This window comes from Cryptotermes secundus, unplaced genomic scaffold, assembly GCF_002891405.2.
Source record: "Cryptotermes secundus unplaced genomic scaffold, Csec_1.0 scaffold164, whole genome shotgun sequence".
Classification (NCBI taxonomy): Eukaryota; Metazoa; Arthropoda; class Insecta; order Blattodea; family Kalotermitidae; genus Cryptotermes; species Cryptotermes secundus.
This window is the reverse complement of record NW_019729209.1, coordinates 622,916-649,986: the sequence shown is the minus strand read 5'-3', so window position 1 is coordinate 649,986 and position 27,071 is coordinate 622,916. Positions and strand designations below refer to the sequence as shown.

The 27,071-nt window shown below is 41.4% G+C and overlaps 1 protein-coding gene across 4 annotated transcripts in view; it reads right to left on the bottom strand.

Annotated features, from left to right (window-relative positions):
- Window positions 1–27,071, bottom strand: part of LOC111865374 (ligand of Numb protein X 2) — a 597,517-nt gene that overhangs the window by 476,732 nt on the left and 93,714 nt on the right. Inside the window, exon 1 of one of the 4 annotated variants that reach the window (XM_023853344.1) lies at window positions 1,137–1,377. The exons of the other annotated variants lie outside the window; for them this stretch is intronic. The gene's annotated coding sequence lies outside the window, so the exon portion shown is untranslated. Of the gene's footprint in view, window positions 1–1,136; window positions 1,378–27,071 lie in introns of those variants that run through there. 4 annotated transcript variants of the gene reach the window in all.

Genomic DNA, 27,071 nt, shown 5'->3' with positions numbered 1-27,071 from the left:
CACATCCCAGAAGACGGTATTTTTCATGCCTAAGCTAGACTGCAGCGAGCCAGCAGATCGATTATTTACAGTAGAATCACGTTCAATCTAGAACGATAAGTTATGGCTGCCCTTCTTCCCATAGCAATGCCGAGGAAGGTAAAATATGCAGTAGTCTGAAGTGCAGACATATCGTATAAGTAAGTTATCACAAAACACTCTTTGTACGTCTATTCGCTAACACTCCATTTCAAGGAACATACGCAGTAAATTTGAACATTATAGCTGCAGCCCTGAAGTAATTCCTGCAACCTCTCCCCACATTATCCACACCACTCCTTCTCTTAATTTTGAATGCCTAGGAAAGCAGAATTTGCAGAAACTATATCCAGAACAAGCAGTTTATTGAAAGTGGCATTACATCTCATTAAATGGATCATTAATGATTACGTCCTGATGGCAACTACGGACCGCTATGTCTGAGAGCGTATTCATAAATGGAAAACATTTGATGAAAGCGTTTCAGTATGCGAATCAAACAAAAACAAACAATAAGCAACTTAGCAGAGGAGTAAGAAATGTCGCTAGAATAATACCAGATACACTACCGACAGTATAAGGGAAATGATGTTGGAGCAAACAGCTTTTTTTCTTGTTTATAAATGCTGAAACATTGCCACTAGTTTTACGGTGACGGTGCCAATATTATGATCCTAGTAAATTTCAGCTTGTTTTGAGTAATTCCGATAAGTTTATAGCATCATCCCACGAGAAGTCAAAATTCCATGTTATTTATACTAATCTACGGGATGCTTGAACACGATTCAGTATTCAGAAATAAGGAATTATGAATATTGGATGATCATGAAGTGAGCGACCACAGATATTTTTAAACGCAAATCCGTTAAGTACCAGTAATGTGAGAATCTACTAGTTTCACCGAATAACTCCACAGTAGGAAACGCGCGACATCTGTGCAGGTGCTGCATGTGTATTCGGAACTATAGAAACCAAAGATCATACAACTTAAAAGTCTTCAGTCAAGTCAGTAACAAATAAAAGACATCCGATAAAGCATAATTTTTAAGTTTTAGCGTATCTGTGAAGTCATTGGAAATAAGCAAAAACAGAGCTTCAACGTAGTCGCGAAAACTTACCGTTGATGATGCGCTCATGAACGTTTATAACAGTCCAGCGTAGAGTATCCACAGGGCAAACAGAAGAACGACCAGGATTACATATGTGGTAATGATGTTACCAGTTTCTCCACTCGCGGCCATGGTTGGGTGTAGGTAAGGCAGAGACAAGGGCAAGGGTGTGGTAAATTGGGGACAATTCTACGCTTCCAAACAGATCCCTTCTTCTAGCCGAGGTTCTCACAGACTAGATAGACTTCAGAGCCGTCGACGACACCAACAACCTCCCTCTCCCCCTCCACACCCCACCCTGACGATCTAAAAGCGCCTCATTGCTCCTGTGAGAAGTAACAGTCATATCTATGTATTTTGGCACGAGTTCCACCTGTGATTTTGAAAGACTTTCCCCCAGTTGGGGCAATAATGCAACATGGCGCAGTTACACTCCTGTTTGAAGGATCACTTAAACTGGTTTATTGCTCCTTTTAGTACCTCCTTACGTAAATTATTTATTCCTAAGTTATTTAACGACCGGGCATAAAATTTAGAGGTTATTCAAAGCAAAAAAAAAAATCGCCGGACAATGCTGTTTATAACGACCTTTATTTGTTTATTTATTCATGATCCATGCGAAAAAGATGTCAGTAGCTCAGACTACTTCGCGTCGAAGGGTAGATTAAATGATTATCTAGGAAGAATGTGGAAGGAAATGGTTGTTGCCTATTTTGAGATCTATCTAGTCATTTGTCTTGAGAAACTGTGGAAGGATAGCCAGTATCCGGGCCTAGGTTAGAACCTAGGAACACTAAGCAGTGATACCACCCAATCAACTGCGAACTTCGGCATAATAATAAAAACTTGTGTTTGGTTCATCCTGGCCCGTCAAACTAGCAGTGTTATAAAAGCGGGGCTCGAAAAACAGGACGACACTAAAGAGTCCTGTCCGTCATGCAACAATCATCTACCTATAAACAAAGGCAGTATAAAGTACACGAAACAAATTGGTTCTAAATTTTAACAAAGTTTCTTAAATCACACTTGTAAATAAGCTAATTATAAAAATTTATAAATATTTTAATAGAGTATTCAGGCATATCGCTGTAGTTGTTAAAGGCTCAGATTTCATATTCATGACATTGTAATGATATTGTATGTATGTATTGATATTGACCAAACACATTGTTTCCGCTTGTAGTGATAAGTCCTTCTGATGATGGTTTCTCAGACCGAAACATGTCACGGATGAAAGATGAAAAGGAAAAAGAAGAGAACATTTATCAATCACACTGCACGGAGTGCATAATCTTTTATAATGACCTGCGGATTTAGCTACATAAGGAAGGAAGCAGTTATGATCTAATTTAATTCAATACACCGATAACTGTCTAGAGAATCTGAGAACAACCACGAAAACTTCAGTGAGAATACCTCCATAAAGTTATTCCAGCATGTTATCGGAGAGCCAATCTGTTTCACAATTTTAATTGGGTTACAAAGGCGGTAACTAACATATGAATTGAGCTTAACACGTCGTAATGTAATTCAAGAATGTGGGTTTTTAAAAATTGGAATAGTGGGGGGTGAAGCCCAGCTGGGTCCACTCGGCATGTCGGCCACTGAATGGCCTATTGTACCTGCCTCGGGTGTTTATAATGATGGAGAATTTGGTGGTATGAAGATTGGCAGGGGAAACCGAAGTACTCGGAGAAATCCTGCCCCAGAGCCATTTTGTCCGCCACATATCCCATGTGACCAGACCCGGGCTCGAACCCGGGCCACCGCGGTGGTAAGCCAGCGACTAACCGCTTGAGCTATGGCGCGGCCTAACAATGTGGTTTACCACGGTCAGGATATATAGGGACGTTCCAGAAAGAAATCGTAGCCCGATATGTGACACAGGGTATACATCCTACAAAGCACAAGTACTTCTGTAAGTATATTTATTCATGGCACGAACATTCTACTCGTACTATAAGCAAAGTCGATACTCTCTTCATTTTCGCCAAGACTAACGGCACAATGAATAAGAAAGGCAGACGTCGTGTTATAACACAAATATTTGTGAATTCTGTAACTTAAAGATGCGCGTCACGTTCTTATGCACTGAATGCTGTCGTCATGACAACCAGATATTCTGGGGAACATCCCACCGTGTTTTCTTCTCGCTTCCTCTCCAAGGCCAGTCAAATCATTCTTTATCTAGCCACCTTCCTGAAACGTCTCCTGGACAGAACGAGTCCGTTAAAATAGATCAGACACGCTTCCACACATCCACGAGTACATCTACGGAGTACAAAGGAATGAAGGGGAAAAGTAAGATCAATACGAACTGAAACTTAAAATAAAAAGTAATATATTGTGGGATATAACACCGTGTCATCCGACGTTTCGGCAGAATATGACGCCTTCATATTCAAGCTCTGCTTGCTAACTGCTTAATGCTAATTTCTTGTCTGGCTCATTCTTCAACCTTGACGATGGATGATACATGTCGCTCCGAAACATCGGAGCAAAGCAGGTACCACAAATGTTTCACCTCAGAAACATCTGTGGTACCTGCTTTGCGCTCCTTCATTCCGTCAGTCCTGCTGAGAAAAAATATATGGTGCAGTCGCTTATGTGAGGATGCGTCCCTGAAGACCTCGCATAAATCAAAACTCGCCTAATTCAAGACAAGTTCTGAAACACATACGGGTACGAGTATGGGGATACTGTTGAATTGTTTAGGATTCGCATTATTTCAAGCTCTCCGCATAAAGTGAGACTTTATATATATATACCTATATATATTGTACCGCACTATTTAAGGGGCGCGCGGTAACGTAGTTGATAGAGGCACTATGCTACAAACCGGAAGGTCGCGGGTTCGAGTCCCGATGAGGTGGATATTTTCAATTTGCCTAATCCTTCCAGCCGCATTATGGCCCTGGGGTCGACTTAACCTCTAACAGAAATGAGTACCAGGAATTTTCGTGGGGGGGGGAGGGGTAAAAGGCGGCCGGCTTGTAAGGCTCACAACCTTACCGCCATCTATGAGCCGACTCTCTAGAAAAATATAGGAGCCTCGACATCTCACAACCCTATGGGCGTTAACGGCCTGTTACAGCGATAGCTTTACTTTTTTCGCACTATTTAAAATTCGCATAAAATGCGACCGCACTGTACTTGAAGGCTCATCAAGCTCTTCCTTAGTAGCCAAGGCACAAAAATGTAGGTCTATTTGGTCAAGTAAAGTATGTTGTGCCGGTCACGGTAGCCGAGCGGTCTAAGGCATGCACTGTCTTCGCTCGCTCGGAAGCCGGGATCGTGGGTTCGAATCCCACTCAGGGCATGCATGTTTGTGTGCGTTTTTCTGTGTTTGTCTACAGGTTGAGGCCTTGCGACGAGCTGATCACCCGCCCAAGGAGTCCTACCGTATGTGTAAGATCGAGAAAAACCGAAGTGAACGGAGTTCATGGAGGTAGGCCTAGGCCCACTGGGGCTGTAGTGCCAAGGGAGGGGAAAATAAAGTATGTTGTGTCTTTTCTGAGTTCCTCCAGGAAAATACCGGGATAATAACTTGAAGTCAGGCCACGATCGCCCCATCGTTTCCAATTACTTATTCAGTAATCAACATAATCGCAAATCACGGTGGTTGCGCGATCTGAGGCATCGAACGCTGCGATCGTGGGTTCGAAACCCACTCAAGGCACGGATGTCTGTGTGTGCGTTTTTTCTGTTTTTTGTGTTGTCCCGTGAGTAGGTAGCGGCCTTGCGACGGGCTGATCACTAGTCAAAGGAGTCCTACCGTCTGTGTAAAAAAAAGATTACGACACTGACGAAGAGGCCAGGGCCCAAGAACGGCCTGTAGAGCCATTGATGAATGAATGTATCAATCAACATAACCACTGACGCTACAGAGCCAGAGCTACAGACGGCGCTGTTAAGTAAGCTATGAATAATTAAATTAGACTCAGAAGAGAATTTTAAACATGCGGTTAAACCTGAAACGAGTCCTGGTAATGAATTTATGAGACTTGTCGACGTTATTCAGAACTAAGTTTCACATTACCTTTTATCTAGTACGTCCGTTGTAAAGTTAATGGCAGACAGAAAATATCTGAGATGGTATGAAAAATAATTTGCAATTCAAAAGTTAATTATAAATGCACACTAAATTACCTGTACAGTAGCTCTCCCAAGTTTTCATTCAAGAATTAAGAATGTTTCTAAGTGCATCATCGCCTGATATGGAAAACATCAGAAGCAAAATAGACATAAGTAACCAGAAATGTTTAACTCTTCATTCTGCTTATCTCCGAAGTCAACATTCATAAAACTCCGTGATTTTAGTCCGCAAGCGAACTATACCGACAGAACGACCGCCGCTTGTCGGCGAAATTAGTGCCAAATAAAAAGTGTAAATATCAAATATCTGCATCTAAGATCCGAGGTTTTCACGGCAGTGACTATGAAGAATGCCGTCTTCTGGGATGTGGCGCCGTGTAGATATTGCGTAAACCGACGTTTCGGAGGAACGCATCGCTTCCATCTTCCATCTACACGGCGCCACATCCCAGAAGACGGAATTCTTCAAATTTCTGTATTGTTCTGTTTTGTCCCCTAGCACGTAGACTGCAAAAACTTGCTAATTCAAAACACACACGCAAGATACTAAGTCCATCCCACCAGGTTCTTGTAGGCAAATGAATGTATTATAACGGTTAATTAATTCGATTCTGTCATAACCACATGTCAGTGACATAACTGTTACCTACGTAGAGCATTACACACATTCTTTTTAATGATAAACAATTTCTTTTGCCTTTCTTGTCATTAGCAGTTAATGAAGTCATTATTTCTAGTGGACGTTACCGATTTTATCTCAGTAATGCCCTGTTTCCATGATTTATTCTGACCGTCTTACAGTGCATACATTTATTCACCTTACTCTTCTCTCCTGCACTACATGTTTCAGCACTAAAGTGCCATCTTCAGGTGTTTTTCGATGTACGTCGAACTATTTCATTGCATGCCCTGTTGTCTTTATACTAAAATAATCAAAATATATATTCGTCACATATATTGATAAATTTTAAATATTAAAAATATTAAAACTGTTCAGGATTTGTCATCCTTATGTCGTATCTCAATACGCGAGTCACACCTATCTCCTTCTATCGGAGTATTCTTTGTATTTGTGTTGTGTCTTGCTCCTGTGACTGCGTGTGTTATACTAAGTATAAGACACGCAATCACAGAAGTATTGCACCGTTGAAATGGCCTCAGATGTCATGGTATACCTACAAAGTTTAATGAAGAATGGTTTGGACACTCAGGTACAATTAAGGTAATTACCTCGGCAGTCTGAGGGGCACGCGGTAGCGTTGTTGGTTGACGGGCTATGCCACAAGCCGGAAGGTCGCGGGTTCAGGTCCCGATGAGATCATTGGATTTTTTTCAATTGATCTAATCCTTCCGACCGCATTATGGCCCTGGGGTCGACTCAGCCTCTAACATAAATGAGTACCAGGAATTAATTAAATAATTTTCCAGGGGAGTAAAGCGCGGCCGGCGCGTAAGGCTGACAACCTTACCGCCATCTTTTAGCCGACTGTCTGGATAATGTGTGACCCTCAACGTCTCACAACCCTATTGGCCTTCACGGCCTGGTGCAGGGATAGCTTTACTCTACTTTACTTTACTTTTACCTCGGCAGTCTGAGAGGCTGCAATAGTGGTACTACTAATGTGAAGGATTGGTGATGTATGTCGTTGGGATGACGTCAGATGGTATGACAAATACACACCAAGTCTCATGACGATCGGTCTAGGCATTCGAGTAATATTAATGGTATTACCCCAACAATTTGAGAGGCTATAGTGTTTGGGATTTATGATGTAAGCGCTGAAACTGGCTCAGGTGGCAGGATATATGTATCAAGTTACATGACGATCAGTTCAGGCATTTAAGTAACATTACGGTTATTATAGCAATAATTTGAGAGGTTGTAATGTTGGTATTATTAATTGAAAGGATTTATAAAGGGTCGTTGAGATGGCTACATGTGGTATGATACACATATCAGGTTTCATGAATATTGGATCACAGCATCCTTCTGCATATCGCTTATTTGTTCCTGCTAGTTATTAGCCGTCTCGCGTGCAACTTGCTTTTGAAACCTTTAATAATTTTGAAGGCTTTAAAAAACAAGCTGCATGTGAGACGCCTAATAACTGACAGGAATGAATAAGTTTCGTTATGATCGGTACAGACGTTCAAGCAAGATTAAGATTTTTCTTCAGAAAATTGAGAGGCTGTAATGTTGGCATTCAGTTATTCAGTATTAGAGGGGGTGGCTTTCCCCATGCACCGCGACTAGTAGTCTATTGTACGTCCTCCTTTAATTTCTAATGTCGCCATAACCTACCGGTACTGGTGCTCGCTATCTCCCCTTTCTGCCAGCGAGGTCGGCCCTCTTCTGGCAGTGGTACCCGATAACTTCCCCATCTACCGGAGGCATTGGAAACTACTTGGGCGGGAAACTTTTTGCCTAATTTTGTTCAGAGGTCTCCTAGAGACATGAGGATCTTTTACGTTCCGTAAATGTACGACACGGGACCCACGGCTTAAAGTCCCTCCCGGAGGACTTGTTCCCTGAATTTTTCCGCCCATAAAAATTCCTTGAGTCATGAGGTGGGAACGTTACCCCTAGACTACGGAGGCCGCTTAATGTTGGCATTACTGATGGATGAGATTTATGAATTACATTGTTGAGATAGGATCAGATGTAATGTAATAAGCCTAGTTTAATAAAGAATGATTCAGCCATTCAAATGTTAATAGGGGGATAGGCATAGAGACAGAGGCACATAGACAGCAAGGTAATCTTATAACCGGAATTTTATTTTTTTAAAGTAAGGAACGTAGGCTAAACCGGAATCTATGGAAGAAGGCTATTGAAATATAAACTCGAATAAACTAGCTCCCACAGTCAGATTTTGAGCTATGCTGCAATAGAGATGATTCGCCTGTTTCATGGCAAAAAGCGAGGCTTAAATGTCATCTCTTCTATTGGATACAGTTTAACCCGCACTGATTGTTAATTACTATAATACAACGTTGCACAACGTTCAATGATCGTAGACGATACTTCCTGGACCATTCTTATAACTTAACAGAACAGATACTGCGCACACAGGACTTTATTTCTAGAATGATCGTAATAAAACCTCCATGAATATTTTACAGAGGCTTTACTGTTCTGTAAAACTTAAAAATATCTCTACTAAGAAAAAACATAAAGTTCTAATTTAGAGCAACCGCCCTGCTAGAATAAATCTCTCGTCCGCTTCCCCCACCCGCCCAGCAACTCCTCCGCACACGCAGAGTTCATTGCGTTCTTCGCTCTGTTCAACCGAGCGAGACTTCAGTTCTAGAGCAAGCCACAGCACCACGCGTTGTCTTCATCTAGGAGCAGCAAAGATTTAGACAAGAGTTCAGCAGAAACACTGGAGCCAAACATCAAGATAACTGGAGATTCAGTGGAATGTAAAGCACAGATAGGCCCACCAGTACAGGGCTTCCAAGGCACTGGACACNTCGCTGGCTTCCCACCGCGGCGACCCGGGTTCGATCCCGGGTCTGGTCAAGAGGGATTTGTGGTGGACAAACTGGTGCTTGGGCGGGTTTCCTCCGAGTACTTCGGTTTCCCCTGCTAATCTTCGTTCCACCAAATTCTCCATCATCATAATCACCCGGGGCAGGCTACAATAGGCCAATTAGTGGCCGCCGTGCCGAGTGGACCCAGTTGGACTCCACCCCCCCACTAAGCAAATTAATTAAAACTAGTGATACTATATTCATCTTTGATCAGATCTACAGGTAAGCTTGAATGTGCTTCCGTTGTATGGAACGCTAATATGGTTACAGACTCTAATGAACTTTGGCGCATACAATAGACTCTTTTTGCAGAATATTCAATATACAGGTAACTGTGTTAATTTATTACAAAGATTAAATATTCAGACACTGCATACCATTAGATACTAAAAGGTTCTGACGATGGTGTACACCACTCGGGATTGTTTTTCCTAACTGAATTTTTATGCCTTCTAATTTCTTGAACAAAAATGTATAACAAATTTGCTCTCACATTTTTTCGTGTAAAAACCTCCACAATAAAGATCAAAGACCAGAATAGCAACTGCTCAGATAAACATATTGAGACGAAGAGCAAAATATACGAGAAAGCCCCGCAAAATGAACCATCATATTTCGAATGAAATCCAAAAGGAATCTATATCGAAAAAATTTTTGAAATGCAGAAATGAATTATTTATCACACTGACAGAATACAGAGCCACCATGTGAACGATCCAACGCAGATCAGCCGAAATAAGGAAGCAAGAAAAACTGTTTAAGAGATAAGTCTATAGCCTAGGCCGGACTCTTTGAGAGTTTGAAGATGACAACGATGATAATAATGATGATAATGAACATGATGATGGTCACATGACGATGCCGCTCCTTACCTGTACGAGTATTATTATAATATTCGTCGGGTAAAGCAGATTTTTACCGGAGTTAATGACAGATGTTTTTCAATCTGTAATCAGTAACATCATCATATCGCTCTTACTGCTACTGAGGAGGAACCACACATGAAATCCCTTTCCGCGACGAGGACAGAATATAGCCACGGGAGTGTCTTATCCGGCAACCCTTTCGGATATTCAAACTCTGATCGAGGTTGCTGTCCTCTCGTGTTTCGACCTACACTTGAATTCCCCAAGTGCTTCGAAATGGCGACCAAAACATATGAAGGCTTGCCAAGTTTCTTGGAATCTTCAGAAAATAACACCGCCCAAATATTACCTCACACATTCTTATTTGATAAGTCACACACTGCTAAACCCAAACGAATCTTGTCGCCCTACCTCGGCGTTTGTCCAGCTAATTGTGTAGTTACTTAAGCTATACGTGCTGACAGCAGACATATGGGAACTGACAGCCGATTATGCAACGGGCCTGGAGGATATTACAACCTAAATGGCGCAATAACACAAGCTATTTTTAAAAGACATTTCATTTTAGAACTTCTAATCGAGCAGATAATAGTGCAGCGGAAACATGTGTGAGTATATTTGAGACGTGCCTGATTTGTGTCCTGATGAATGTCCTACTTGTCCCAATTTAAATGGTTTTGTCTTCTGTTCTATCCCTCCAGAATAAGGCTGTGCTAGTGTGTTCTAATAGGTTACCATCACATCCTCTAAAATTGTTTGAAAAAGTCAATGCATGATTATTCTCACAATCACTGGATGCTAAACAATCTAAGGTTCTGATAGGCTGGGCCATAGCTCAAGCGGTTAGTCGCTGGCTTCCCAACGCGGAGGCCCGGGTTCAATCCCGGGATCTGGTCAAGTGGGATTTGTGGTGGACAAAGTGGCGCTGGGGCGGATTTTCTCCGAGTACTTCGGTTTCCCCTGCCAATCTTCATTCCACCAAATTCTCCATCATCATAATCACCCGGGGCAGGCTACAATAGGCCAATCAGTGGCCGCCGTGCCGAGTGGACCCAGTTAGACTCCACCCCCCACTAAGCGAATTAGAATTACAAAAAAAAAGATTTTGATACATTGTATTTTACTAACCAAAGAATCAAATATTTTGAAATATTGTTATATCATCTGTGACTTCATATCTCATACTTCCACTACATAAGGTTAAAAGACCAAACAGCCTATTTTCAATTGACAAACTTCGAAAAATAGCTCACAATTGAGCCAACTTCTAGGCCTCTGGAAAACAATTTGAATGCCTGTACCGCTTCCGAGTCTATGGACAAGATATGTCGCTCTGAAGCCGACTCCTCGCTACATACGTGCACTTTGTGCGCATGTCATTATCACAGAAAGAAAAACTGTTCCGTGACACTCCAGCCCGTAGAGATTAGCACCTCTGTCATCTTCCTCTACCTATGGGCGTTGTTTAATTGTCAGAATAAAGAGCGACTATTACTCTAACCCTATTGCTGTGATATTCGACTGAAGTCGAAAAAGTATCCATTAAGGTATAATGCGACATTCGACTCTACCCCACGTCAAGGAATAATTATCTCCTTTCGTTGCAACATCCAATTCATGCTCTGAGATATGGAAATGCATTTTGTTGTTCTTTTTCTTTTTATGTTTTTGCCTTAAGACTATTATTTTAGGAAACTGGTGAGAAAATATGTAATACGCAGCGAAACGGCTAACGGCGCAAGACGTAGGAACGTGCATATCTCTGACCCCCTTCTTTGCTAGAACATTTCAGNGCGATACGTTCCTCCGAAACGTCGGTTAACACCACTTATACACGGTGCCAAATCCCAGAAGACTGCTTTCTTCATAGTCACCGCCGTGAAAGCCTCAAATCTTACATTTCAGGGTTTGTTTATTAGCTGAATACCGAATTTTTCAACACTGAATATGCTTAGATGCTGGTATGGTGACTGTCTTCGTTCAGAACGGTTTATGACAATTTAAAAAATCTGTGACCGTCTTCTCTGTTTATTGCTCGTGTTCTGGTAAACAACAGTCCCTCCGCCTCCGTAACAGAAACTTCCGACTTTCGTTCAAGGGATGAACAAAGCGAAGCGAAACCCGCCATGTCTTGCTGGTGCGGAAATCTGCGACTGACACTCAACTTTCATACAAACTGACATGCTACCTGTCTCAAGTCTGTATGCTGGGTGCAAAGCTTGCAGTTACTAATCACTGAATATGCTTCACCTATCGTTTCTTGTTTGCTGACCAAGAGCGCCTTGAGGACAAAGACCAGGCGTTTTTAAAGTTCGCAGTTGCAAATCGACGACAGAAACTCCTCTCAGAGATACCATAACATCATTCTGCCTCCCTCTATCCGATTTCCCGAGCTTGTATTCTTATCAGTGCTTCCTGCAACATCTCTTCAGTCGACTAACCTCATCTCTTCGTGCATTTCACAGCTCTTGTAATCTGAAGGACATATGAACATCACATTTGTACTTTATGCCTGCAAGAATAACACATTTCAAAATACAGGGATATCTTAGTGAGGAATCTCTCCTGAATTTGGAGGATAGATGCCGCACTCCATCACGTGACTGGCAATATAAGAGAACTGCTTCTGCTGTAGAAATACGTTATAGGAAATAGCACAATGAACTGATAAAAAAGGTAAAGGACCATGGAGGCCCATAGGGTGGTGAAACGTCGAGGTTCTCACACTTTCTAGATAATCGGCTCATAGATGGCGGTAAGATTGTCAGCCTTACGCATCCGTCGTCCTTTACCCCTGGAAGATTCCTGCTACTCATTTCTGTTAGAGGCTGAATCGACCCCAGGGCCATAGTACGCCTGGAAGGATTAGGTCAATTGAAAAATTCAATGACCTCATCAGGAGTCGAATCCGAGATCTTCCGTTTTGTAGCGAAGTTGTGACAAATTATTTGTGTGACTTTTCTTCTTGTGAATGCAACGCCAAAGTAGACCATTCACAAATTTCTCGCAATTCTAAGAGCTTGCAATGCAACATAGTCAGCTCAGCAACACCTCACTTGGCCGTTTTCAAGCTCAAAGTGGAATAACCTTCACATGGTTGCCTTAGTAATGCTACCTGCAAGACAGTGCCACTATCCGGCTAATGCTTTCGGAAATGCTAGAACTACGGCGTCTCTCCCTAAATGACTATACAAAAACCCGACAATCGCTCAACGGATTTTATAATAATTTGTTGGGGAATTTTTCTGACGTGTCATTAAATTCAAATTTTATTAAAATGCAACAAAAATAAATGGTATTTTATACTAAGGCATGCACGGTTTCTGTCGCATCTCGAGCGTAACTCATGCATAACTCGCTAAATATTTATGATTGCGAAAAACATCTCGAAGAGAAATTGTAGAGAGAACTGAGGCGAATACGTTATAACCAATACACTTTCCCCGTGAGTTTCACGGCTACCGAGATAACTAAGCGATTCAAATATTTATGATGCGTCATCTCGTAACTCGAGAACCCTTGGACAGATTTTGATCAAATTTCATATAGGAGTCCTTGCTTTTTTTGATCCGCATGCTTGACGGTGTTTACAAGAGATGGTAAATATTAATGTTCAAGAATTGTAAGTCTAGAGGGAAGAACATAGCGAATGCATCAAAGCTGTTACGCTATGCGTGTTTTTCGTAACTTGTTATACTTAACGTTGCTATCTGTCATTATTGGTCATGTGAAATATAATAACTAAAATAGTGAACATTATACACTCCTTACTACGATTCTTGCACAACAGTTGACTGAAAACATTCACTCGCTTTAAATGTTACTTACAATATTTCCTATAATGAATTGTACATCTGGCGGCACGCGGTAGCGTAGTTGGTTGAGACACTATGCTACAAGCCGGAAGGTCGCGGGTTCAATTCCCGATGAGGTCATTAGATTTTTCGATTGAGGTAATTCTTCCAGCCGCACTATGGCCCTGGAGTCGACTCAGCCTCTGACAGAAATGAGTACCACGAATCTTCGTGGGGGGTAAAGGGCGGCCGGCCTGCGGGTAACACTGACAACTTCATCCGTGAGCCGACTGTCTAGAAAATGTGGGATTCTCGACGTCTCGCAAATCTACGGGCCGACGTGGCCTATTACAGGGATAGCTTTATTGCAGCTCTAGTATCAGTAGGTGTTGTGACATTTAAATTTACACATAAACCCAAATTAATATACTTCTATCCCAGTTCTACTACCATATTCCATAGTAATACGGACTAGTGTATTAATATTGTATTAATTCACTAAGCATCCGGAAGGAAATCGCCTATTCATGGAACCAAAGTTTTGTCTAGTACACTGTCCCAAACAGCAACTGAAAGAACGAGTAAAGCAAACTTTATGTCAATTCTAACTCTGATGAGTCCATTAGAAAAATACTCAGTCACTGGAACTAGGTCTAGCGATTACAATACTGGACGATGGACAAAGTCCAAAAACTCAGTAATCCCAAAATTTACATGAGCTGCATTTTACATAGTGCCCCCACGGAAAAACTTTTTGTCCCGAGGCCACAATCAAATCCCATTAGGCAATTAAGAGTTGCGTAAAAATGACAGAACATGGGCGTTAAAAGTTTTTCAGTGTGTTACTGAATTCATTAAACAAGCTGAATTTTGTAACGAGCTCACAAAGTGGGCAGAGCCTATTTTATTATGTTGCTCTTGCCTCTCCACGTTCTACTCTGCGCATGCAACAATCCTGATTAGCGATATATTATTATTATTATTATTATTATTATGGCTTTACAGCACGTTGTTGGGCCTCGGCTGCTTTTTCAGTTAATTGATTCTATACTCGTACGCATGCAGTAGGATTCCTTGGACGGGGAATCAGCCCGTGTGGCTGTGTGGGCGCTTAACCCGATGCATTTACTCACCTGGATATTTTGAACCCCAAAATTCATGTAAATAATATTTAAACGTTCAGTACAGGCCACACAGAAAACACACCCCGTCCCCACTATAGAACCCACCGGCTAATGCTGAATACGGAGTTAAACAAAAGCAAACTCCGTGATTTTAGTCCGCAAGCGAACTATGCCGATCGAGCGACCGCCGCTTGTCGGCGAAGTTTTAATGTCAACTTTTGCGGATAGAAGGTGTCGCGTGGTCAGCGCAACGAATCCCCACGGCCGTTAATTTCAGTTTTCTAGACCGGAGCCGCTATTTGCTTGAAATAGCTGTTCAATTATCATCACGAGGCTGAGTGAACCCCGTTTCAGACCCACTACATCTCAGAAAAAGAATCTGGTAGTGCCGGGAATCGAAACCGGACCTCTAGATCTGTAGCCAAGAACGCTGACTACTAGACCACGGAGTTAACAACGGTTTATTCTAACAGTATTTATGGCACAGCCACAGAAGTGCACAGTTTGAATTTATTTCAATCAGTACTGGACAATCACAGCGTTAATATCCCAAACACGTTCGCAGCTTTACGTCGCTAAGGTATCTACACTTTAACCACTGGAAGTTTCTCACACGCATTCCGATTAGCAAATCCTACACATCTTCCACGTTACTGTACGAATTCTTTAGTTTAGTTGTGATTGTAGGATTCGAGGTTCTCACGCCTGTGATTATGAAGAGTTCTGTTTTCTGGGGTACAACGCCATGTAGTCTGTTGAAAGTCAATTTATGTTTCGGAGGAACATGTCGGCTCCGTCTTCAGAGCTTGTTCTGCTTAGCACCTGCTTTCACGCAGGTTTCTTGCTTCGCTTATTCTTCGATCCTGAAGACGGAGGCGACATGCTCCACCGAAACGTCGGTTGACTTTCAAAGGACTACATTGCGTTACATCCCAGAAGATATGACTCTTCTTAGTTGTGACTGGCTGTTGATGAAGTCATGGTTACACAGTGGACGTTTTATTTTGGGTTCTTATAGCTTCATAATAATTTGTATGAAATCATAAATATGAGTATATGATTGACTAGAGTATAGAGATCAGATGTTAGTGGAGAGAGAAGAATTATTCGTATTGTAGTCGTGCGGCTGGCATGTAAAACACTGCTATTTATTACAGGCAAAAGAACGGATATACTGTGGCGTATTTGCTCCATGCAAGAACTGTGAAGCGAGAGAAACAGCCGTTGCTAAGTAATACACCAAAGCAACAATAGAACAACGCAGTTATGCAACCCATTTCTAAGCAACGGTTCGGTAAACATGCCTCAACAATAGAGAGGCTGCTTTTATGCGGTCCACGTCGCGATGGTTGCTTTGCAATGGTGCGACAAACACGCCTCAACAATTCATTTTTCAATTCACTATTACACAAATACCATTGTCAACAGTCATGTCTTCATTAGACATTGCTTGGTAGCGGCTTCCAAGCGCAGACATTCCCCTTCCCCTGGGTCACCGAACTGTCACCGAGCTGAGCTACCAGCTTCTCACAACAACAGCTCACAAAGACGGAACCTCAGCAATCCTCTAACACACTCACTCACCAACCAACTGCTCATCACTTCATTTAACTTAAATGAAATAATTCACTGTCTGCTTATAACACCTCGGCATGGACCGCACAGAGAATGCCGTTTGTTACGGTGTAATTGTTGCCGTGGGAACACGTTTGTTTCTTCAGCCGTTACTTTATTCGCCTATTTAGCGGTTGTTGCCTAGCAACGGGTTTACATGACACAATATTATACTGTCAATTTTATCTCTTATCCCAAAATATGTAACTGATTACATTGAAATTTAACGAGTTCTCATATTCGCCTAGCAAATGCCATAATTCGCATAAGGGCTTAAACAACAAAACCTTATGTAACTTCTTCACTGCTATTAATCATCAACACACAGCAAGGAACGTATCTGGAAATTCTGTGTATTCTTACTCCCATCGGGCCATCAGCTATGGAGAATGTAGGTCGGCAGATCTATTTCTATAAAGTAAATACGGCCCTCGACTCACTCACCTGGGTCAAGGCACAGAATTGTCTAAGACTTTACGTTCCATTGTCCTTTACAAGTGAATCTGCGTTAGTCAATCGTTAAAGCTAACAGATGCACCACAAGTAAAGTGTGGAAGATACAGCAACAGACGAAAGGGAAAAACGACTGAGGCATAAAATTAATGTATGGAAAAACATAAAGTATATTGCTTAGTAATTTATAAAGCCGACGTTTTATACGCAGAAAGAATTATCGCGTCTACTTAACAGCTTGTTCACACTGTGCCAAAGCAGTAAAACAAGCCTTGGTACCTATTGACTACTTTGGCACTGAGCTTCTAGAAATGCCCTATACGAAACTGCGTATTAGGAGTTCTGTCTTCTGAGATATAACACCACGTATTCTGCTGAAAGTCAATCGATGTTTCGGAGAAAAATGTCTCCTCCATTGTCAGGGTTCAAGATTAAGACAAGCAGGCAACAGGATGAAGCAGACAGCAAGGAAGATATGCATGCGTGGAAATTAAAATGAAGCATCACCGACGTGTAAAGGCAGTACATGTTTATGTACCCCCACGTCTTTACGAAGAAGTCATTGCTCTCGGTACTCGCCTTTTCATTCCCAGCCACTATATCTTTGCACGGCTTCACATTATAATTACTATTGACATGGGCTTGCAATATGATTCTAAATACATTCTTGGAATACAATAAATATCGACTTCTCTATTGATATCGGATAGTTTTATATCTATATCGAAGAAGGATGCCGTCTTCTGAGATGTGGTGTCGTGTAGATGTCGTGTGAACCGACGTTTCGGAGGAACGTATCGCCTCCATCTTCAGGGTAGAAAAATCCGCGAGCTCAGGTCAGTTTGCAGCAACCTGCTCACGCTCGTTCCTTGCTCGCTGATTTTCCTACCCTGAAGATGGAGGTGATATGCTACTCCGAAACGTCTTTTCGCACAAGATGTACACGGCGCCACATCCCAGAAGACGGCATTCTTCATAGTCACCGCTGTGAAAACCTCAAATCTTACATGCGTCGAAGAATGTTACAACTTCAAAGATTTTTACATTGCTGAAACATTCCTTTACGTCCTGTCTTGAATGTTTAACTTCGTTTTCACATCCATTACAAAACAGTCATGAGTATCTGTATTTTTATCTCCTTTCCTTAACCAAGTGGAAAGTCTCACCAAGTATACTGCCACGGACAAATTCCAGGTGTTTCAGTACTTTTAAATAAGTGGCAGTAGTTTTACGATACTCACAAGAACTTCTGGGAGGAACTAATCGCCTACTTCCTTTCATACGACATGAAGCGCACAGAAAACGATGCGTCAACAATTCTTCCACTGTCGCGCGTCTATTCGTTGCAGCGGTAACGTGTTTACAGAGATGTTGCACACGATTGGAGGACGAAGAAACAGACACACAGATTGATGGGAGGGATTTATGAAGTGCTCCGTTGAGATGGGCTCAGGTGTCATGACATACATAGCAAGTATCATAAAGACTAGTTCAGGCATTCAAAAATTAATAGGGAGGGGGGTTCATAGACACGCGGACAGCACAGTGATAAAAGCTTAGTTTGAATTTCAAAATAAGTAAAATAGGCTGTGATGTGATATATCGGTACGTCGAAACCATATCCATATGGAGTACGTTTGCTGAATACTATACATAACCGACATATCCAGCACTCGTCAGGTCAATCGGGATTTGTAGTGGACGAAGTGGCATTGGGCAAGTTTTCTTCTAGTATTTCGTTATCACCTGCCAATCTTCATTCCACCAGTTGCCCCACAATCACCATCATATATCATCTGGGGCTGGTACATTAGGCCAATAATGACCGCAGTACCAAATGTACTCAGTCTCACCTCACTCAGAATAAAAAAAAAAGGTAGCAAGGATTTTTAGTCGACTTCCTTCTTTCCTTCCTTCATTATATTCTACATTTCCATCAACTATCCGGTAGGTTCCACTTCTCAGTGGTTTAACATTATACATTGTAACATTGTACACAGAGATCCAAATAGTAAAAGATGGCAAAAACAGAAATGAAAACTCAATCACTTACCATAAAAGGTAAAGATGCCCCTGTACTTAACTAAGTAAGCACGACGCCATAAAGACGTATGGGAGAGTGGCTGTATAGATCCACGTTTTCTTGACTTCAGCACTATTTGGAGGTGAGCTGCTAGTTTCACACTCCGACCGCTACACCCCCTGGGAAAGAGCCCCAGGTACCCACTCCATAGAAGGCTGAGTGGGCCTCAGAGCTGATATGAACAACGTGAAGATAATTATTGACCCTGCCGGGACTGGAACTCCAACCCCTCGGTCGTCCATCCCGAAAAGGCTATCAGAAATGCGTGGCCGTGTTGCGATTCCAACAGTTCTTTAAACGAAGAAAAGTACCGCCTGTGTTTTATACTTTCTGTTTCACGTCCTTGACGGAGAAGTTGCCTATACATTTAGGCGCTAGATTTAATTGGTGCTTCAGGAATGACTGTGATCATAGATAAATCCTTGCGTTAGATATTTCAAGCTTCTTTTAAAAAGGTTCAGAACGATACAAAACATATACTTCATCATACAGTTTCCATTTTATTCTACGTAATAACTGTGTGAGGTATTAAAATTATCTACGCATGATCTTGAAGCCTTGTAACCTGATCGTTCTAGCCTCACAAAATGTCTCTACTTCTTTTCATATGACATATGCTAACATCCTGCCATAGATATTACTACAAGTATGTTACACGTTTCATCTACAGTTAACACCACTACCTATCGCGGCGGGAGAGCTCAGCGTATGACGAAGCAGGCGGTAGTGTTGACAGCTTTGCTGCTAGCTACTCAGTGGCGAAGGGAGTTAAGAATAACCTACAGCGGGAGGTCCAGACTCGTCGACTGTGACGGAAGCAATCAGTCTACGGCTTGGACAGCCCGAAATGTTGTCCTTAGTTCGGCCCAACCAGCACTACTGGAAACTAACACTGGCTAAAGAGCCGAATCAAAGGAAACAGAATGGAAATAATAGGAGACAGCTATGGAAAAGGGCGCTGAAATGTTAAGAGTTTTCAATATCTGCGGATTATCAGCAGCAAGTATTTCGCTATGGAATTACTGTGCATGTTACCGTCGAGATGACAGTCAAATATCAAAACAGGCTTAACTATTACACACCAACATAAGGTGCTTCACAGCATATGCTTCACACGTTGGTAACTATATTTACTTTACATACTTTGTTGTATTTTTTTTAAGGAAACTCTAGTTTCAGCCTGTCCACGCACCCTTTGTTCCAAATCAGATTTACTGCAACACACATATGGAAAATCCCCTATCCACGTTTAATATGCATTGGTCAATCAAATTTCTGCCAATGACATGGGTTAATCATTTCGAAGCGCAAGAATTTTCCAAAGAAACAATATATATTTTGTCAGTATATAGAATCCAAAGTAACAGTTCACGTAGCACATTTAAGACGATTACTCCCTTTCTCAGCAACAAATTCTGAGCCCCTTGTTCAGGACAAAGAGCAATATATATATTTAAACACACAATTGAAGAAGTACTACGCATACGGAACATATGGGTGAAGTTAAACCGGAAGAAAATTGGAGATTTCAGAACATGAACGTTTTCAACATTCATTTGTGGGTTTAATATAAGAATATGAGTTCTTAAAAATCTTTCTCTTGGCACCGAGGCTAAAATTAGAAATCGTATATCACAAATAAGACCAAAATTTGTATATGTTGAGACAAGAAAGGGATATGTTACAATTTCCTGCTTTGAAATGGCCGTTAACATTTTCAGTGTGATGGCTGTAGGAAAGGAGATATCCGCATGAGTATATAATCACAAAGTACATATATAGCTTTAAACTGTGCACGAAATCGTATAGTAAAATGAGAGCAAACAAAATTATCAAATAAAGAAACTCTTGCTATTGTATGTCATGGCAAGGCCACAAAAATAAAATACCTTCAAAAGTGGGCAGAACTTCACTTTCTAACTTTAAACGATTTCTATTTCGAGAGCTAAAGTTTCCTGCGATTGAAACAAGATAAGTGTAATTAAGTGAATATTCGCCCAAAACAATCGCCTGCTTGTAAATGTAACAGCCTAACCATTTAAAATTCTATGTGTCCAAAATTTTCACTGTAAAGGAGAAAGAGTCTATATCCTAGACCTTATGCGAGTACCTCACCCCAGCTGTTTAGCGATACAACGCAGTTTATGAGTAAACAGAGTTTTCCTTCCCACACCGATATCCTAAAGGAAGAAATCGCGTATGAAGCGACACATGCTATTTATTTTTCCAGCGTGATCCTTCCAGCAAGGTTTGAATGAAGTGGTTAAGGTAGAATTTGAAGCTCCTTGCTGCCCTCTGCTTCCTTCTTTGCTTACTATTTCATCTTGAACACAGACACAGTACGTTCTTCTGAAATGTTGGTAAATTTGTATCAGTGAACATGACGTCACATTCCAGCAGGTCGTACTCTACAGAGTTGTGAACGTTCATAAATATATGTACATGTATGACGTTCATCACTCCGAAACCAAAGACAGGTGCTTTCAAAATAAATTATTGAAGTTGTAGCACTAGTAACGCATTTCAGCACAAGGTACCGACGGATAATAAGGCCCGGAAGAAAGTGCAGTCAACTGCTGATCTGCTTAATTAGCTGTCCATCTCATCACATGAATGTGACAATGTACATTTCCTAGTTACCTCTTCCAGGCGCTTCCTACTGATGCTGCAGCCATATGCGCATACGAATTACTGCTCAGTTCAAAGGGCGGGGAAGGATTTTGTCTAATTGTACATTTCTTTCTTGGTAGAATTCATCAAAAGTATGTAAAGATTTTAGGGTATAGCTTTCACCGCAAAATAATATCAGTTTTATGTAATTAGAAAAAACATTAGAGTTTAGTTTGTCGCGTGATTTTTTTACGTCAAATTAACATAGACGTCAAGGAATAAGTATCTCCCACGGGTTATTTCATCGGGCCTTGTTATCTGTTTCTAGAAATATTTCGTGTTTTATTCTTCGTTTTGAAATATAACAAGAACAAAATATTTACTGCTTTACTTTATAAGGATCTCCTAAACGGACTAGAGCCGAGAAGTTCACCACAGAAAGACAATTCAAATAATCCACTTTCTTGACATGGCATGCAGAAGCCGACTCACACCGGGTGATACGTACACTTCATCTCCGGTCACCGTCACAACAAGATACTACATGGAGTAGTCAGACGCCTGGAGAACAGGACAACAGCTGTTCAGCATAAGCGCGACAGCTTGAAGACGGAACAATCAATTTTAAGAGACAAGTTAGTGGCAAAAACCGTCGTAAAGCCTAATTTCCTGTTGTATTGNTAGTAGTAGTAGTAGTAGTAGTAGTATGTTCCTGCTCCGAACACATATAACTTTTCTATGTTCGGCAGGTCCTTCAGTCACTGCACTTCGGCTACATGCTCTTCTACTGTTGCTAATGCCGTTTGTATACTGAGAGATACTTCTAAACTTGCGTTTAAATGTAAATAACCACAATGGATTTAGATTTCATTTCTGAGTGTTTGTTTTGTCTTCGTGTTTGTTTTTAATATTGCTGTTTTGTATTCCTGCTGCCTCTATAACTGGTTTCTGGCTGTTGAGTTCGGCAAGCAAATAAAGACCTGAATTGAATTATTATTATCACAATTTCATTTTTTATTTTTGAAGGAAATATATATATTGTGACGCGACAAATAAATTCACGCAGGTCTCGGATTTGGCGAATGTGTTTATTGGCCGATCTCTTCTACATTCGCAAGTACAATTGTTCACAATTTCAGTATCACGATTACTGCTTCCAGCCAACTGAAGACTGACTACTCTTCTAATGTCAACTAAAAGCTGAAGTCGTCTTTTGTTGACGCTGGAGTTTTTATAACCTGATCTCCGACGGAATCCAGCGCACCATGTAGGGGCCTTTGGTCTCGGCCGCTGTTATGCAACGAACCTTTTGTTGTCCTTTCATCTCCGGGGAAACGCATTTGTTGTTTAAGGTATTCCTAGGCAACGGCCGACTGTTATTGCGTTTCCATGGAAGTATACCTTCCGGATTCCTGGTGGCACGCGAATATATATATATATATATATATATACATTCCGTATGTTAAATTTGCTGGATAGAAAATAAATGCTCTCTATTGTGGCCATGTTTGTAATTGTGTACTTACAGCATGCAAAATATGTCTGTATCTTAACCTTTATGATCGTTCATGTCACATTTCACAACCTAAGTTCTGTTCATTCATTATCGCAACCAAACCGAAAGCTAAAAGTGAAGTCGGCATGGTCGCCATGCTATTTTTACTATCAGAACAAAAGTTGCGTACGTCTCGGAGATTATCCTACATTGCCTCAAGTAGCGCTGCAGTCGTTCCTACCTAATGTACGCGCGTCCGGTTCGTTGTTTACTGATCTCAGAGATTTTCAGTTAAGATATTGGGGTGGCCTACAGTGGCGTAACGGTCGTACAAAGTTTTGTAAAAATAGATCGGCTGATTCAAACGATAAATGGGGAAAGACATACAGCATGATGAGCTCATAAACTATTTTTTATGAATAAAGAAAAACATGTTGAGAATTAATGTTCATTTAAATTCCACGTAATATTTCTGCAACGGCAAAGGGCGAAATAAGGTATGACGATACAATGGTGGTACCATACGGCAGGAAGTATGAGAGTAAATTCGTAGAAGAGAAGAATTTTGGAATACAAAGGGTATTGAAATAACAAACAGCGCTCCTTGGCACACTCGCAAAGACAAGCCCAAACAATGAGATACAAGAACTAAAGAAGTGAATACACAGCATTCCTTGAGAATGGGGAAGGAGATGTACAGAGAAACAGTAAATCCAAATCAGGGAACAGAAACGCAACACAAAATGGGAGAAATAGCCAAGTCAACAATAACAGAATATTCCTCGGATAAGGACAGTTAAATATAACTTTATATAGCAGAAATCATACCCAAAGGAGTGAGTAGGAAAGCTAGGAAATATTATTCAGAAGAAGAACAGAACGTAACATCAGACACCCAGCCTAGGCGTTGGTTCCATATGGCTCCCTGGACAACAAGACAAGCGACGAATGGGCAATATATAGGTAGCGCTGTAACAACATCCACTCCTGGCTTTCCCCGGTGGCTGAACATTCAGAAGGTCCCAAACGCCGACAAGATTAGTAAATAAAAATAAACATATGCATTGAAACATGTATCGGCACAACCCTCACCAGTCAGCTCTTGAAGCTTCCTGTATATCAAATGTACTTCCGAGAATGGAAAATGCCCAACGTAATATGGGTATGACGTAACAGATGCTACACATCCTGTCAACTCAAAAGAGAGAAGAACAAATGAAAGTAGACTAAATAATACAAAAACCAGTTAGGCTTGCTACCAATCTATATTAGAAACTGCTTAATTATAGTACCTAGTCAATACATGTGAACGGAGAAGTTCATGGAGGTAGGCCTAGGCCCACTGGGGCTGTAGTGCCAAGGAAAAAAAATCAATACATATTTAGTCATGAACCCTAATATCACAGCATGTAATAATTTAGAAGGTAATGAATAAGCATAATTGCCGAGCACAATGGCCGGGCGGTTTAAGGCATGAAATGTTTTCGACCGCTCAAACACTGGGATCTGGGTTCCAACCCCCCTGCGTTTATTCTGTATTTGCCTTATCCTGTGTAGGAAGCAGCTTTGAGACGGGATGATCCCCCGTCCAAGGCGTCCTACCGACTGCGAATAAGATTAAGAAACTGAGAGGAGCGGCCAGGGCCCAAAATCTTGGCTTTAGAGCCATTAGTAGTGATAGTAGTAGTAGTAGTAGTAGTAGTAGTAGTAGTAGCAGTAGTAGTAGTAGTAGTAGTAGAATAAGTATAATTGAACAAAGTGATATGTAGATATTTCAGCATTATCGCAGTTCTGTGGAAAAAATACTCGAACTGAGAAAGAATTGATGTCGAGAACTGCAGCTAAAATGTACGAAACAGCAACAAAAGAAGAAAAGTGTGCTTACGATATAATTGTTATGCAATTCCATTTTTTGTTGCTGCCGGTCAGAATAACCGCGCGGTTTAAGGCACGAAATGCCTTCGCTCGCTCGGACGCTGGGATCGTAGGTTCGAATCCCACTCGAGGCATAGATGTTTGGTGTGTGTATGCGTTTATTCTGTGTTTATGTTGTCCTGTGTTTAGGTAGCGGCCTTGCGACCGGCTGATCATTCCTCCGCGGAGTCCTACAGTCTGTGAAAAATTATTACGGGACTGAACGAGAGGCCATGGTCTTGAATGGGCTGGAGGAGCAATTGAAAGAAAATTGTTCGTAAACATGTGATCAGTTTAGTGCTTGTTGTCAAAGAAGAATCTATTAGCCCCATAAGGCCATTATTTGCACAGTGTTTGTAAGGCTGTAAGGTTCTGAATACACTGGCTCTTTCGGTCCAGTCTGTTGTAACTTACTTGTTGTCTCGACAGTTTACTTTCAGTGTTCCAGAGGAAAGGTAACAAGAATTTGGGCGATGAACGTGTATGAAACTATAAGGACAGCATCTCAACAACTTGCTCGGTTAGGATCGATACTTGGCTTGCCTTAAAGCACTCTGTAAAGTGCTGAATGTGTAACTCCATGCAGCAGAGTAATTTCTGAAATGCTAGGAATCACTCAGCTAATCCAGTCCAGTAAAGTGCAGCTGGCCTTAGCTAGCACAGTCGTTCTTGTTTTCGAGCTCCGTTGGAACCCATGACCTAATTTATGTTCGTCCAAAGACCATTGCGTGTTTGGGTTTGTCTCCCCTCCGATGTGAAGAGTGGTGCCTCTTTCTGAGTTTGCGCCATTTTGTTGCACCTTTATTTCACAAGAGTGTACCAGCACTCACATAGCTAATCAAGAAACTCCCCGCCTCTTATGGAGCCCGAAGTTACATTATGGTGTTGACAGCCAGGCAATTTATTGACTTTAACAATTAAATTTACTCTAATAGTAGCAACAAAAACCTGAAGAAAGAAAACGCACATGAAACCTATGGAACAACATGGGATGTGCACGAACCAATTCCTGCTGTTTTTATACACAGCACCAATACGACTGGACGCTGGAATGAAGCACAAACGGCACGTTTCGACTTCAGGCCTCAGTTTTCTCAGTCCTGCGAGCTCATGAAATTTCCATTCAGTACAAAATTTGAACCTACCTCCTTCAGGATCGATTTATCCTAATTTAAATTTGGGTATCCTCACTGACGGAATGATGAATGAGATCAGATCTCTGAAGGCTCTCATCATGACTTTAGAAAGCTAATCAAACTTCGTGACGCTTGTGTTAATACAACTCTGTTTTATTCCTGTATTAGGTTAAGTACGATTTTAGGTTCTCACAGAAATGGTTATGAAGTATTATATCTTCTGGAATATTACGCCTAGGAGTCAGTTGAAAGTATACCGACGTTTCGTAGGAAAGTGTCGCCTCCATTATCAGGGTTGAGGAGTGTGCCAGGCAACAAACCAGCTTGTTGGCTGTTGCTTAGTTTAGTCCTCGACCTAGCAGATGGAGGCGATATGTTCCTTCGAAATGTCAGTTGAGTTTCAAAGGATTGAGGTGCTATATTCCAGAAGACAGAAATGCTCTATACTGCATTATCTAACGGTCAGAATATGGTTACAGAAGGCTATCTTTTTACGGCAAGAGCGCCATTCGATGTAAAATCCTGAAGTTCTGTTTGGTAACACGTCTTCGAAATTCATGCCTTAGGGTTATATCTTCCGAAGACGGAAATCGCGACAAAAATATACGTTCTTTCCTACTTTACGACAATTCATAATTACGCTGTAGACGCCTGCGTGCTAACAGTTGATCTACATATGTATCAAAGGTTCTCGGGCCCTTTGTTGGACCTTGGTCGCTATTCAGTTTCTTGATATTTACAGTCGGTAGGATTCACTGGACGGGGGATCAGCCCGCAGCAAGGCCTCTACCTATATAGACGACAACACAAACACAAGATAAAGGCACAGAGGCATCAATGTCGCAAATGGAATTCGAACCCGCGATCCCAGTGTTTTAACAAGCGAAGACAATTCATGCCTTACATCGCGCGGCCACTGTGATTGGCAGGTGTGGGTCTATTTTCACCAAATGTGTAAATCGATATATAGGATCATCTGAAATAAACTTCCTAGTTTCAAGTTGCAATAACTCGTGAAACATGAACCAAAACAAAGTACTTTCATTATGTGTTGAGAGAGTCTCAAAGTTTTCCGATATCCTTAACAAGTCTTGACGAAAGCACTGTGCGTAGCCCTGCAGATATCCAAACAGCATTCGCTTTCGTCGCAGGTAAAACCACGCATGTCCGGAATGACTCTCACTAGAGCAACGTAAATTTTGCATCGTAGGTGACGCAGATCACGT